The sequence below is a fragment of the Ochotona curzoniae genome, unplaced genomic scaffold, assembly GCF_017591425.1.
Source record: "Ochotona curzoniae isolate NIBS_2020 unplaced genomic scaffold, NIBS_Ocur_1.0 contig_4514, whole genome shotgun sequence".
NCBI lineage: Eukaryota > Metazoa > Chordata > Mammalia > Lagomorpha > Ochotonidae > Ochotona > Ochotona curzoniae.
In genome coordinates this window covers 3,793,252-3,807,142 of record NW_024466312.1, presented here as the reverse complement: position 1 = coordinate 3,807,142, position 13,891 = coordinate 3,793,252, and positions in this window count along the sequence as shown.

Genomic DNA, 13,891 nt, shown 5'->3' with positions numbered 1-13,891 from the left:
TGAGACAAGCGAAACTAGGCTTGAGATCGCTAGAGCTGTATGGAACGCAGACAGGCATTGAGAGTCTGCAGCTGACCCACCCCAATGTGCCCGATGCCTTGTGCCTGCCGTGGGACAAGTTTGTATTGACTTCCCCCAGACTGGCTCCTTGAGAGCAGGTCTAGGACCCATGTTGCCCCATGCAAACCAATGCAAGCTCAAATGTGAGTTATGTATAAAGCTTAAGACTTTTTAGTAGCCACATTGAAATGAAGCAAAAAAGAAGCCATCTATTTTAATAATATATTTAACTCAATATATCCAAAAATTTATCAGTTCAGCATATAATCAGTACTAAAGAGGACTAGTGAAATTGAGCATTCCTTTTTTTTTTTTTTAAGTAGCAAATCCAGTAGCTCTGATGTGCCTGTGACACTTTCAGCACAGGTGAATTTGAATTTAGTCAACTTTCATGTACTCAGCAGCCACATGAGCCTACCAAACTGAGCAGAGCATATGTCTGAATCAAGTGCTCTGAGTAGGCACTCAGTAAGAATTTGTAAGATAACTGGAAAGTACTGCCTTTATCTAAAACCATCCCTGGCATGGTCCCTTAAGCCTTTTGGTTTCCATTACAATGCCCAGGAGCTGGGGATGTTACGTGGTGAGGAATCTACGAGGGGCTAGGAGAAGCATGCCTACACGCCTTCATTTAGTAACTCACACATATTCTGAGATTCATTGTCCTTATAGCTTTCCTTAAATCTCTTCATCTTGTAGATAAGAAGTGGCAAGATGAGTAGACTACATAATGGTGGCTTCACAAGTGCAAAATACAAAATGACTTTGTCTTCCTATTAGGAAGGCTGAAGACCACAGCCTAGCTCTTTGCCCTTAGTTCATAGATTAATAACCAGTCTTAGCCCACTCTGCCCAAATGCACACAAACATGGTGATGACAGCCCAATCTCTCTACGTCATCTTCCAGCCCGCCATGAGTCTCAGCTTGCATTCCAGTTAGGTCTGTTGTCGCTGAGGCTTGAGTTCCAGATCCTCTTCTATAAAACAGAAGCAAAATCACAATGAAAACAACATTAACAGAGCTTTTTTAAATGGAACTGAGGAGTGGGCATCTATTCCAGCAGCTAAGATGCCGGTGTCCCTAATCAGAGTGTCTGGACTCTGTGCCTGGCTCTGATCCCTAACTCCAGGTCCCTGCTAATACAGATGCTTGAAGGCAGTGGTCCTAACTGAAGTAGTCAGGTTCTTATCACCCACTTGAGACATGCCTTGTGTTTGCAGTTCTTAGCTCCAGCTCCAGCCCAGCCCTGGCCATTTTGAACATTTGGGGAATGAAACATCAAATGAGTGCACATTCTCTAACTTGTTGTCTCTGTCTCTCTTCCTATTTCTCAAATAAATGAAGAAACTTTAAAAAAAAAAAATAAAGTTGGAAGGCCACTAAGGAAGCAAGACTTAGGCACATCTCAAGTTGCTGCCTGAGGACTTTGGTTTCCTCCACCCTTTTTGTGCAACCATCTAAGAGACTGGACATGACAGGGAGGCTCTCAGATTCTCGTTTTGTAGACACAGTTGCTAAGTGTGTGTATTATTTTCTTTACATTCTGTGTCCTGGTTATTGTTTTCATGTTCAACAGCCCATGTAACTTCCCACTTATTGCAATTCCTAAGACCTCAAAGTTCATTTTACCTTAACAGTTTCTGAGTTTGAAACCAGGTTGGTGTTCTTCCCAAGACCAAAGCCTTTTACTGTTCTCCCCCACTTCCTACCATGTTCCTGGCCTCATGGTTTTCCAACAGGTTTTGGCTGTAACGGTCTGTCCACATCTATTAAAGTTTCTGTTTTCTTAGAAGAGTTGTTTAAAACTGAGCTCCACGTGTGCCAAAAAAGGAGCACCCATGACCTGCAAATGAATGCTAAAACCAGAGTTACATGCACAACCCAACTGAATTAAGAGTGGAAGCAGGAGAGCTAGACACCCCAAGGAAACCAAAGGTTCCAAGATGAATACAGCTACTAAACTCTCCCTCATGCATGCAATCAAAAATTGCTCAACTCTTTTTCCTGAACACCTCAAATTTCCCCCAGAATCCAGATGGAACATTAAAAACACTTCTCCTGTATCCTTCACTGGCTGACACATACAGCCTTTTCCCTCTTGTAGACCTGAGATCACAGACTGGTCTTTATGCACATCAATACAGGAGGCCATCCTCACTCAGTAACATGTCTGAACTGATCAACATGTTAACCAACGTAGCCTAGAAAAATAAAGGGACGCGGCCACTGCCCCTGGTCTGGTTCCCGGCTACCCTGAGACTCTTCCTTCTTGCTCATGGCTATAGATCTAGGGCCTACATCCATGCCTAGCTCAGAGACACTCAATAAGTATTTGAACCAGGTTCACTGCTGCTGCCCATTGTCCCTTGATCATTGCTTACTTGAACATCTCAGGAGGCCTCTGCAAGGGCTGTGTCCCTGGGCTTGTGAGCCTGTCTGCACCAGGCAGTGGGCACTGGCTCCAAGCTAGGGACAGGCTGAGGCGGGTTTACTCCCTTATCCCTAATCCCAGCTTTTCTCCATTTGAACAACCCTACCCAAACCCCACCCTCACAGGTTTACCGTAACTAAGAACCACTTGTACTATTATTTGCAAGATGTTTTAATGCAAGTCAGCTCATTTTTTTTTAACTTACAGCTATTTTAAAAATAAACTTTATGTCATTACCATAAATGGAACTCTGAGTGGCTAAATACAGATGGCAACCATAAAAATAAACACAATGAAAACAAAACAATGCTCTTTGATTTCAGCCAGAAACTATTGATTGCTGAAACCTCTGAATTCAGGGCACCCTCCCCAATGGGGGGGAAAAAAGTGAGTCGGTAGAGGCAGAGATTTGTTCCCCAAGTCATCTGAAGGAAGGAAGATTTTTAAAAAACATTTTCTGGAATTACACGTGCGAGAAAGGACCTATACATAGATTTGTTAAGTGTTCGCAAGTTGATCACACTGAGTAACCAGCATCCTAGTAGCTCGGTTGCCTACCTGCCACATAAGAGTGCCTGGGCTCAACTGGCAGCTCTAGCTCTTGACTCCAGCCGGCCCTGGAAGCAGTGAGATAGGGTGCGCATGACCGAGACACTACCACCTACAGGAGAGACCTAGACTGAGTTCCCAGATCCCAGGTTTGGCTTGTTTCAGTCTGGATACCATGGATATCTGGGGAACGTACCAGAGAATGAGAGTACACACTTGCATTCTCTCTCTCAAGTAAACAAGTACGTATTTAAGAAGATGTTTTCAAGCTAGGAAGATGTTTATAGAGAAGGGAGGAATCTGGGGAAAGGGTAACTGAATGCCCCAGAGCTGAAGAGTTACAAGAAAGAACTAGAAAACATGAGTGCATCATAGTCCTCAGAGACTTGGAGGCAAGCATGGAAATCATCCTCCCAGGACCTTCCCTCTATCTAGGCTGGAATTGTGGCTGATCTTACAGCCGTGGTATCAGTCAAGTGCAGAGACAAGGAGAATGGAAAACAAAGCAACAGAAAGTCTGTGTACTTTTTCTGAGAGTTCTTTCATTTCATTCTCTTAAGTGTCACATGAGGACCAAAGAGCCTTTACTTAAAGTCCAGGGGTTATTTTGCTAGTGTGCACCCATATTCTGATGTCCTTTCCTTGCTAGGGACACAGAGACCTGACCAACACAAAGTCACAGGGCACTCAGTTGTGTTTATAAGCTGTGTGTGGAGTGACATTGTTGTCTTTTTAAAAATACCTATTTGATATTTATTCATTTAATTTATTTAGACAGAGTTGGAGGGGCGGGGAGGGAGAGGGAGAGAGGACTACTTCTCATTAGTTCATTTATTACAACACCTGGGTCTCCCATGTGGATGGCAGGGACCTAGTCCTTGAGCCATCGTGGGCTTCCTCCCAGGCACATTAGCAAGAAGCTGAATCTGAAGCACAAAGGCAGATCTCCATCCCAAGCACTTTTATCAGGGATGCAGGTTTCTTGAGAGGCACAACATTCACCCCAGATATGTGCCACTTCTAGGCTGAGGCAGTTAAATAATCTCGGTGTGACGCTGCAGGTTCTTTCCTTCAACTGTTTTAAATGGCTACAGCATCTGTGTCTCCATCCTAAGGGGCTGCATGGAAGTGAGAAGAGAATACTCTGTCAGGTTGTCTTGTGTAGGTCATGTGTGTGAAATAAATCTTTGTGGAGTTGTTTTTGTTTTTTTTTTTGTTGTTGTTGTTTTGTTTTAAGATTTATTTGAAAGAATTACAAGGGTGAAGGGAAGACAGAGAGTTCTTCCATTCGCTGGTACATTTTCAAGATGGCCTCAATGGTCAGGGCTGGGCAAAACAGAAGCCAGGAACCAGGATATTTTCCCTAGTCTCCCACATGGCAAGCAGAGGCCAAAGTACTTGGAGCATTCTCTGCTGTGCTTCTCAAATTTTGAGTAAGGGGCCTTGATTGAAAGTGGAGCAGCTGAGACACACTAGGTGGCATTCACATGGAATGTCAGTGTTGCAGGTGGCGACTTTACCCTGTACACCACCAGCCGGCCCCAAATAAACCCCTGTTGTATGAAGTCCCTAAGATTTTGGAGGCCTGCTTCTTAGTATAATACAGTCTGGCCTGTCCTGATTAATGCAGCCATGTACCAGCTGTGTAAACTTGGGCAAATGACTTAGCTTCTGTGTGTTTGTTTTCTAATCTGTAAAATAGAAATGAACACTATATGCCTGCTCTATAGAGCTATTGTGAACATAGAAGTGACTACATTTTTTAATCACTTAAAAAGAATGCCCAAGGATTTGTGTCACGTAAATAGTAGTTAACACTTGTGTTTCGTGGGATTATTTTCCCACCAGCACTAGGATGTGTCACTTCCACGTAAAGGCAGAGCATGTACAACAGAGATCTGCATTTGCCTCTTGGCTTTGTCCTCGATTATTGGATGACCTTGGCCCAACTGACCCCTGAGACTCGATTTCCTTATCTTTAATGTGGACAATAATATGTATCTCAAAGGATAATAGTGACGGTTCTTTGAAGTCAGCAGTAGGGGTGCTGTAGGCTCCAGAAAAAGATTCCTTCCCGACTTGTAGTTTGTCACTGGGGAGTTGATAGTGATTGTCCTCTCAGGTGGGGCTACCAACTCCCTCCAAGCTGAAGAAGCTTTCCAGACCAAAGTAATGGAACCCACCCAAATCAACAAACAGCCACAACCATCCACTCCAACCCGCGCAGCTCACATTGCTATCGCCTTTCTTCAGGTTATGCTCCGCTGTGCAACAAATCATGCCAAAGTTCATCTTACAACAGCCGTTTATCTTCTCTCTCGTAGCTCTCCTGTGATTTTCTATAGGATCTGTTGTCTGGTTGGTTGCAGTGAACAGCTTTGGGGACTGGAGTCACCTGAAGGCACAATTAAGCTGATGTCCAAGGGGGTTGGACTTGCTCACTTAGCTGCCACCTGCTGTTGGCCGCTAGTTGACAGATCCACAATGGCATCTACATATGGCTTCTCCATGAGGCTTGGACTTCTCAGAGAAGGTGGCTGGGTTTGGAGAGGGAATGTGCCAAGACTGAGTGCTCCAAGAGAGCAGGTGGAAGCTGCAGGGTCTCTTAGGATCCAGAGGCCCCACTGCATCCCTCACCATGCATCTACCATTCTAATAACCACAAGGTCAGTACGTATTCAAGGGGTGCAGAAATAGCATGTGGGACAGCAAACACCAGGGAGGCCATCTTTGGAATGCATTGTCAACCCAAACTACACATCCGTCTCGTGGCTGGAAACCTCTGTGTATGAGCCAGATCTTCCCAGAGAAACCAGGCATCCATACCTCTGCTCCCTGCTTCTCATGCTACCAGCTGTTCCCCAGGGAGCAAAGGACAACTTCCACTCGCAGAGCCAAGGCAGTGTGAATAACTGAGACACTCAGAAGAGGAGTGTGGAAGAAGGCATCCCTCGGCCAGGGGATTAGGACTTAGTGATCTCTGTCTGTCAAAAAGCCCCATGGTAAAGATTTGGAACATCATAGGCTTTGCATTCACTGTTGCAACGACTCAGCTCTGCCATTATAACACAAAAGCTGCCAAAGACAATATTCAGACAAAAGAGCATGGCCGCGATCCAACAGAATTTTATTTACAAGAACAGATGGAGAGGCCAGAGCTGGTCCACGGAATGAAGCTTACTGACCCCTGCTCTAGGTCTCAGGGAGCAGTTTCTGAAAGGCTGCCAGGCCCAGGACTCACTGAGAGGCTGAAGGATCCCTCGCCAGCCTGGATACAGTGCATCCCCGCGTGGATACAGTGCATCCCTGCCTGGAGCCCCCAAGAACGACCTTTAGGAAGAGCCTTTTGGAAGGGCCCATGAACTTCAGATAACCTACAAGGGTCCCAATTCCCATGGCTTCTCTCTCCAGCCCCATTCTCTGGGTACCCATCCTCCCCCTCCCCCCCACTCTGTGATTCCCAAAGAGAGGTGTTCCCAGTCCTCCCCAGCAGCATGAGAAGGAATCTCCACCTGGCCACTGGCCTGGCCCTGGTAGATCCTCCCTGTTGAGATCAGACAGGACTCAGCAGGAAAGAGCTCTCTTTCTTCTCTCCCTCCTCTCTCTCTCTCTCCCCCCTCTCTTTCTCTGAGTCTTCTTGGACAAAAGCAGGCAAGGCAGGTGGCAGAAGGAGGCAGGGCAGATGCAGTGGGACAGAACGGCCTCAGCCGGCAAGGTTTCAGGCAGGGTGCAACATCTGCGAAGAATCTGAGCAGGGCTACTGCCTCCATTAGCTGGCTCGCCCCCCTCCTCCTCCGGCTGCAGCTTTTCTTTCGAGGAACAAGCCTACATCTGTTTGGCGATACTCTATCTGGTATTGTTAAATAAACCTTTCAGGCCCTGGAAAAAAAGCAGGGGAGGGGAGCCCATCTTATTCCAGACAGGGAGTTCCTAAAACCCAGCCGACTTCATAATCTAAATCTATCTGCCAGGCTCCAGCAAACCCCTGCTCCACTCCCCCGCCCCTGCCCCCACTTGCTGGCCTTCAACTTGGCGCAAGATTGTACTCGCTTGCTCTGCTCAGCCCCTCCAACTCCAACAGATTCTTGCTTTTCAGCCTGTACATTTACTTTTAGCATTGTTGAACTTGGTTTCTCTATCCCCTCCTTTCTTCCCAAGGGAGTCTCTGTCTCCCTCTCGGGTCTCTCTTTCTCTTGCTCAATGGGTCTCAGCCACACAATACTGTCTGAGTAAACTTGCTCATGGCCCCACAATTCATGGCCCCATTACCCCCCACCCTCACCCTCCTGAGGCCATGGAGAAGCAGGCAAAGCTAAACAAATAAAGGGTGGGAAGCAACCCAGCCAGCATTTCCAAGGCCCTGGCAATGAGAAATCACAAACTCACTGCTCAGCTAGCTCTCTACTCCCCACAGAGAGCAGCCAGCCTCCCCCACTCACCATTCACACACACACACACACACACACACACACGGAGCCCCTCCTATATCTGAAAGCCAAGTCCAGAGGCATCTTACAATGCAGGCTACAGAGTCTGTGTGTCCAGCTGCTCTCATAGACTTTTTCCCTTCCCGAGTGTTCTCACTCCTTTTTGATCTTGGCCCTAACTACTCCTTTCCAGGAAACCTTGCCTCAGCAGACAGACATGCAAAGCAAGAAGTTGAGGCAGGCACATTTGACCTCTGACAAAATTGCTGCTGGGTGATGGTGAGCACTTGAGCTGAGTTGCCTTCTCCCTCCCCGCCTCCTTCCTGCCTGGGAGAAGGCTGTGTAGGCTACAAGCTACCATTTCGCAGGCAGGCCTTGCTTCTCAGTTGCTCTGTAATTAAACACCAGTCTTCCTCCCGCAACTAGGAGCGAGTCAGCAGACACCACAACTGTTCCACCGCAAGTGAGGGTGTAGTGAGGAGATGGGAGTGATGTGGGAGGAAATGATGGAAGAACCCAATTTGGAAACTAGGCCATTGCAGGGGGTAGGGGTGGGGAATTGCTTTCCCGCAGAGGGAAAGCTTGACCTAGAGCTTGGAGACCTGTTATAGACTGGCTTAAGGAAAAGGAATGGTCACTAGGAAGAAAGGAAATGACACTGAGTTCACTTCTTACGCAATACCTGCCAGAAGGTGAGGTCAATCTCAGCCTTGGCCCTGCTGCCCCTAACACCAGGAGTGGCTCCTCTCTGGCAGCATCTGTGTTTCTATGTCCCACCTCCATCTGCTCTCTGCTAACACTGCAGCCGGGGCAAGGACTTGCTCTCTCTAATTCCTGTACCCCCTGCCTGGCTGTGCCCATGGTGGTCCCACTATGACTCTACAGGATGATTCGCCTGATGCAAGAAAGAACAGCCACCTGAGGGAAGGAAATGCCTTGCTCAGGTCACCCTCAAAGCAATGATCCTCCCTTGGGCACCCCATCTCTGCACCTTGGCTGTGGCAAGGCCACACAACACCACTGACTCCAGCGGTGTGTGTTAAGTTGACACCCAGCAGTATCAGCAGGCCTTATCTTTGAGCTGCCTCAGTGGCTGCTTCTTTAATGTTTGATGTTCAAATCAATTTACTTCTTTTATTTAAATAAAACTCTACAAGTAATAATGTCCCTGAAAGACACAGGCTTGATATACTATTTTTTTCCTTAATGGGAAACATGAAAACAAAATTTATAACTTGTCACAGAAAAGATATTCCTTGGAATATCACAGAAAATCAACCTGGGTACCATAAACTGGTACAAAATGTCAATATGTTGATTGTTCTGAGACTCGGTCCACTCACAGGTACATCTCATAGGCAGAGAGGGAGATCGCCCATCCACTGCAATGTTCAAGGCCCAACTAGACTGCAAGTGGGAGCTAAAAACTCAATCGATACCAAGTGCTTGAGCCATCATCTGTTGCCTCCTAAGATTTGGAAAGGCAGGAAGCTGGAGTTAGGAGCCATACCAGGATTCGAGCCCTGTACTCTGATAGAGGGTGCACACAACTTAACCGATAGATGGAGTGCCAACCGTCCTCCCTCAGGTCTGAGTGGGATCAATCATGCTCTGCCTGCACTAGATAGTCATGTCTTCACTATGGGTGACAGAGTGTATGAAAGCTAATGAGTAGAGAAGAAATTGTTAATAGAACACAGGGTCAGAGAATTCATCTAAGAACAAGCCTGGGGCCCGGCGCGGTGGCACAATTGGTTAAAGGTCCTCGCCTTGCACGCCCGGGATCCCATATGGGCGCCGGTTCTAATCCCGGCAGCCCCGCTTCCCTTCCAGCTCCCTGCCTGTGGCCTGGGAAAGCAGTCGAGGACGGCCCAAAGCTTTGGGAACCTGCACCCGCGTGGGAGACCCGGAAGAGGCTCCTGGCTTCGGATCGGCATAGTATCGGCCCGTTGCGCTCACTTGGGGAGTGAATCATCGGACGGAAGATCTTCCTCTCTGTCTCTCCTCTCTGTATATCCGCCTTTCCAATGAAAAAATAATAAAAAATAAATCTTTAAAAAAAAAAAAAGAACAAGCCTGGACATTTGATAATGGGAGAGCAGGGGTACAGAGAGCCCTGGGTACTCAAAGAACAAGAGCTCTCTGCAACAGAGAAGGAAGAGATGACGCAGAAATAGTGGAGAAACACGCAAGCTGTGAACAGAAACAAGGCACAGCAACATGAAAAGCACACATAATGGAACCTGGAGAGGATTACATCCCTGCTTGTGGGTCCACTGAGTTGCGAATGTACAGCAAGGGCACAGTGCTGCTGTAGATGGAGCACGCAGAACTTTGATGCCTAAAATCCAAGAGTTGAGAGGGCTTCCTGGAGGGGATATTAGAAAGAAGAGTTCTGTCTCCATGGTTTCCAGAATCCTTTCTTCTCTCTCCCACATCTCAATTCTTCATTCCCCTAGGGTTGCAACCATGGACAACATCGAGACAACTGCTTTTCTGGCTCCCAGCCCCTAACGCCCTGTGCTGCAACAAGTCCTCTTAGCACAGCCCCCACTTGCATCACTTTTCCCCGTCACTTCCCAGGAAACGTCTCTTTCTCCCTTTCTACTGAGAGTTTCTCTCTCCTGTCTGCAATCTACCACTGAGAAACCACATCCATCCATTATTCTGCTGTTCCTCTCTGCCGCCTGAAATTCTCTGCCCCATTCCCCTCCAGCACTCCATCACTGTTCGCTTCATTAAAACCGTTATATGTCAGCCTCTTGAATTTCTCAGCCTACTTCTACCACAGCCCCTCCTGCAGAGAACGGTCTGCAACAGCCCTGCTATGCTGGAACAATAATCAGTGGCCGAGGCGCCCCAGGGGGTTATTGTCCAGGTTCTGGGCAGAAAAAGGTTTGGGAATTCATACTGAGGCTCTGCCCCTATTGCCCACACACACCCAGGACACTGCATGGCTTGGGGTGCGGGGTGCACTGTCTGGCCAGTAGTTTCTAAACCGTGGCTCCTGCCCAGGGACCGGAACAAAGAATCAATAACTATTTCCAACCACGTCTTTACAAAATAGCAAACAATCCAGGGGCTCGGCCCAGCCAATGACCCCAATCCCTGCTCTTTGTCCAGCATCCTGCTCTCTGGACTGTGAGGTTGTAAAGCGGTATTTGAGTTTTAATGCAAGAGAGTCCTTGGCTTGAAATAACCCAAACAGGTTGCATATGTATTAGAGGCAGTCTTTGGGAGTTCTGATCCCAGCTCTACCAGGGCACCCAAAAGACAATTCTTATTTTATTTTATTTTATTTTATTTTATTTTATTGCATATTAGCAAATTGCTTGGCACATCAGTTTCCTTATATGTAAATCAGGGCTAGAAAGAATGCTCAGTTCCAGGAGCTTGTGCAAGGATAAAGTAGAAACACTTGCAAAGATTTCTGGCAAGATGTCTGGCCTCATCTCAGTGTGCGTCAAATCAGATGTGGGGTCTTCAAAAAGGGCAGTTGCCTCCCAGGAAAACTGCTTCAAAACAGGGGTGCTGGGTGTTCTTTCGGAACACCATAGGACCCTCTGAGTCCCATCTCTCCACCCCTGAATGTAACACTGGCCAGAGACTCCCCCAAAGCATAGCAACGCCCCTGCATGGAGACCTTCAACCTTCACCTTGCAGCTGCACCCTACGCTATTGCATACCCACCCTACCTGGTCCTGGCTAACTGGAACAGGACCTTCTCTCTTGGGGAAAATATTACTGTGTTTTGGGACACTTGTTTGATCCTCTAGAGTCAATATTTGCAGTGATAAGCACAGTGTAATGTAGTCCGCAGAGTTGCTTATGACTCTGCCCACATCCCAGTGAGTTTCGGGACTTTCTGGGTCACAGTGTGAGGCGACTGGGTGCATTTCAGCAGCAGATGCTCCCTGTACTCACCTGCATGGCCTTGGGAGGACACAGAATTAGGCCTGGCATCAGCTCGCTAGACTCCCGAGGGGGTGCTTGCAAGCTCCTGTAAATGCCAGGCGGGAATTAAAGATGACCTTCTCTGGGAGCTGGCAGTCTGGACTCCTGTCAACCTCAATCCTTCCTGCAGCATAAACCCCAAGCCTGCCCAGGCTTCTCTACCAGTTGGTGAGGTCCTACAGGGATCTTTCTCTACACACAAGGCTTTCTATTCCCAGGCCTGACACAACAGTTCAGTAGCTAAATCTTCACCTTGCAAGCACCAGGGTCCCATATGGGTGCTAGTTCGTGTCCTGGCTACTTCACTTCCCATTCAGTTTCCTGCCTGTGGCCTGAGAAAGCAGCAGAGGGTACCACAAAACCTTAGGACCCTGCACTCATGTGGCACACTCAGAAGAAGCTCCTGGCTTTGGATCAGTTCAGCTCCAGCCATTTCAGCCACACGGGGAGTGAACTAGCAGAAGGAAGAAGTCCTTTCTCTGTCTCTCCTTCTCTCTGTAAATCTGCCTTTTCAATAAAAATAAAAATAAATTTTAGAAACCAAAAGGTTTTCTATTTCTACCTCATGTGGATTCGAAAGCTTTATGTCAACTAATTTGACTTAAAACATGGGCTAAGAGCAAAATCCAAAATTCCCTCTGGAAGGCCTGGGTGGGCAGCCACTTTCCCTGTTGTCTACTCCCAGCTTACAAGAAGAGGTCAAAGTGACATGGGGTTAGGAGAGACACATGCCTGTGTCTCTGTGGAGGACAGAGGAAAATCAGCATGGCCATACACATGAGTTCCAAACTAGAGTGGAGAGAAGGCTTAGTCCAGAGTTGCAATGGATCTACTCACACGAGCAGCTCCATACAATCATAGAGGAAGAGAAGTAGGAATGGATTCGTTTCACCATGGTGAATACTGAGGCTCGCTAGCTAATAACACCAACCAGAGAGGGAGCCAGCCTTGTGACAAAGTGGGTTAACCTGCAGCTTGCAAAGCTGGCATTCCATGTTGAAGTGCTGTTTCAAGTTCTTAACACTCTGCTTCCAATCCAGTTCCTTGCTAATGCACCTGGGAAAGTGACAAAACTCAGCCCAAGTATGTCAGTCCCTGCTACCCTTGGGAGACTAGGGTGGCTTTCCTGGCTCCTGTTTTTGTCCTGACTCAGAACTAGCAGAAATTTGGGGAGATAACTACAGATGAATGATCTCATGGTCTCTTTCTCTCCAAAACTCTGCTTTTTAAGTGATTGATCTTTAGACACACAAAGAGAGGCGAGGTGGGGGAGGAATGCGAAATGGAGAAAAAAAGGAGTAAGAACAGAGTCGGGTGGTTTGCCATATGCAGTCTCTTAGTAATTTACAAAGATTCTCATTTTATTTATCCTTCACAAAAACTTCACAAATCAGTTTTTAATCTCCATTTTACATTTGAGGAGAGTGAGGTTTCAAGAAGTTAAAGAGACTTCCCCAGGGTAATGCAACTTCTAATGTTCAGATTAGTACTGGATTAAGACTTAGAAATTATTAGGAATGAAATGATTAGATATTGTGTGTGAGAAGGACATAAGATTTGGGGAACTAAGGGATAAAATGCTATTATTTGAAAATAATCTGATCCCTGAACTTGCTCAGATCCTTAAGATACAAAGTCATAAACTAATGGTACTAAGAGAGTAGAAACTTAATCCAGTTGTGTTTAGGAGGTGGGCCCAGTGGGAGATCCTTAGGTTCCTGAGACTAAGACAGTTCTCCTCTCTCTCTCACTCACTCACTCTCTCTCTCTCCAATTTATTTGAAAGGTAGAGAGAGAGAAAAGTTCTTCCATCTGCTGCTTCACTGCACAAATGCCACAATAGCCAGAGCTAGACCAGGCCATCACCGGTAACCTAATAATCAATGGGGGTCACTCACACAGGAGGTGAGGACACCAGTACTTGAGCCTTCATCTGTGGCTTCCTAGGATGTACATTGGCAAAAGCTAGATTGGAAGGAAGCACAGCCAGGACTCAAATCAGTCACTCCAGCACTGTCTGTGAGCATCGCCAAGTGGCAGCTTCCCCACTGAATCACAGGCCTTTCTGAAGGTAGTTCTCTCCCAAGTGCTGCTTACAAAGCTGGACAAAGCTGCTCTCGCTTTGTCCTGACTCACCATGTATTCTCGCCTCCTTACGTGCCACCGTTAAAGCCAATGGGGCTTCCTAATCTTGCACCTGAGCTTCCAAAACAGTGGGTTAACTAAACTTCTCTTTCCGTCATAAGTTGCCTGTGTCAGTTATTTCATTGTAATACAACTGCTATGCATTAGACACACTTTTAGTTGTTTTGGGGGCAGAATAGGGAGAAGTAAGAATCACTGGCACATACCCTGAGAGGTTTCTTCTGTCTTCTTACTAGGAAAGCAAGACCTCAACCTCCAACCACAATGTGTGGACTTACAGTGCAGGTGCACACTCTATGAACAAAGACAAAAAAGTTGACCTCA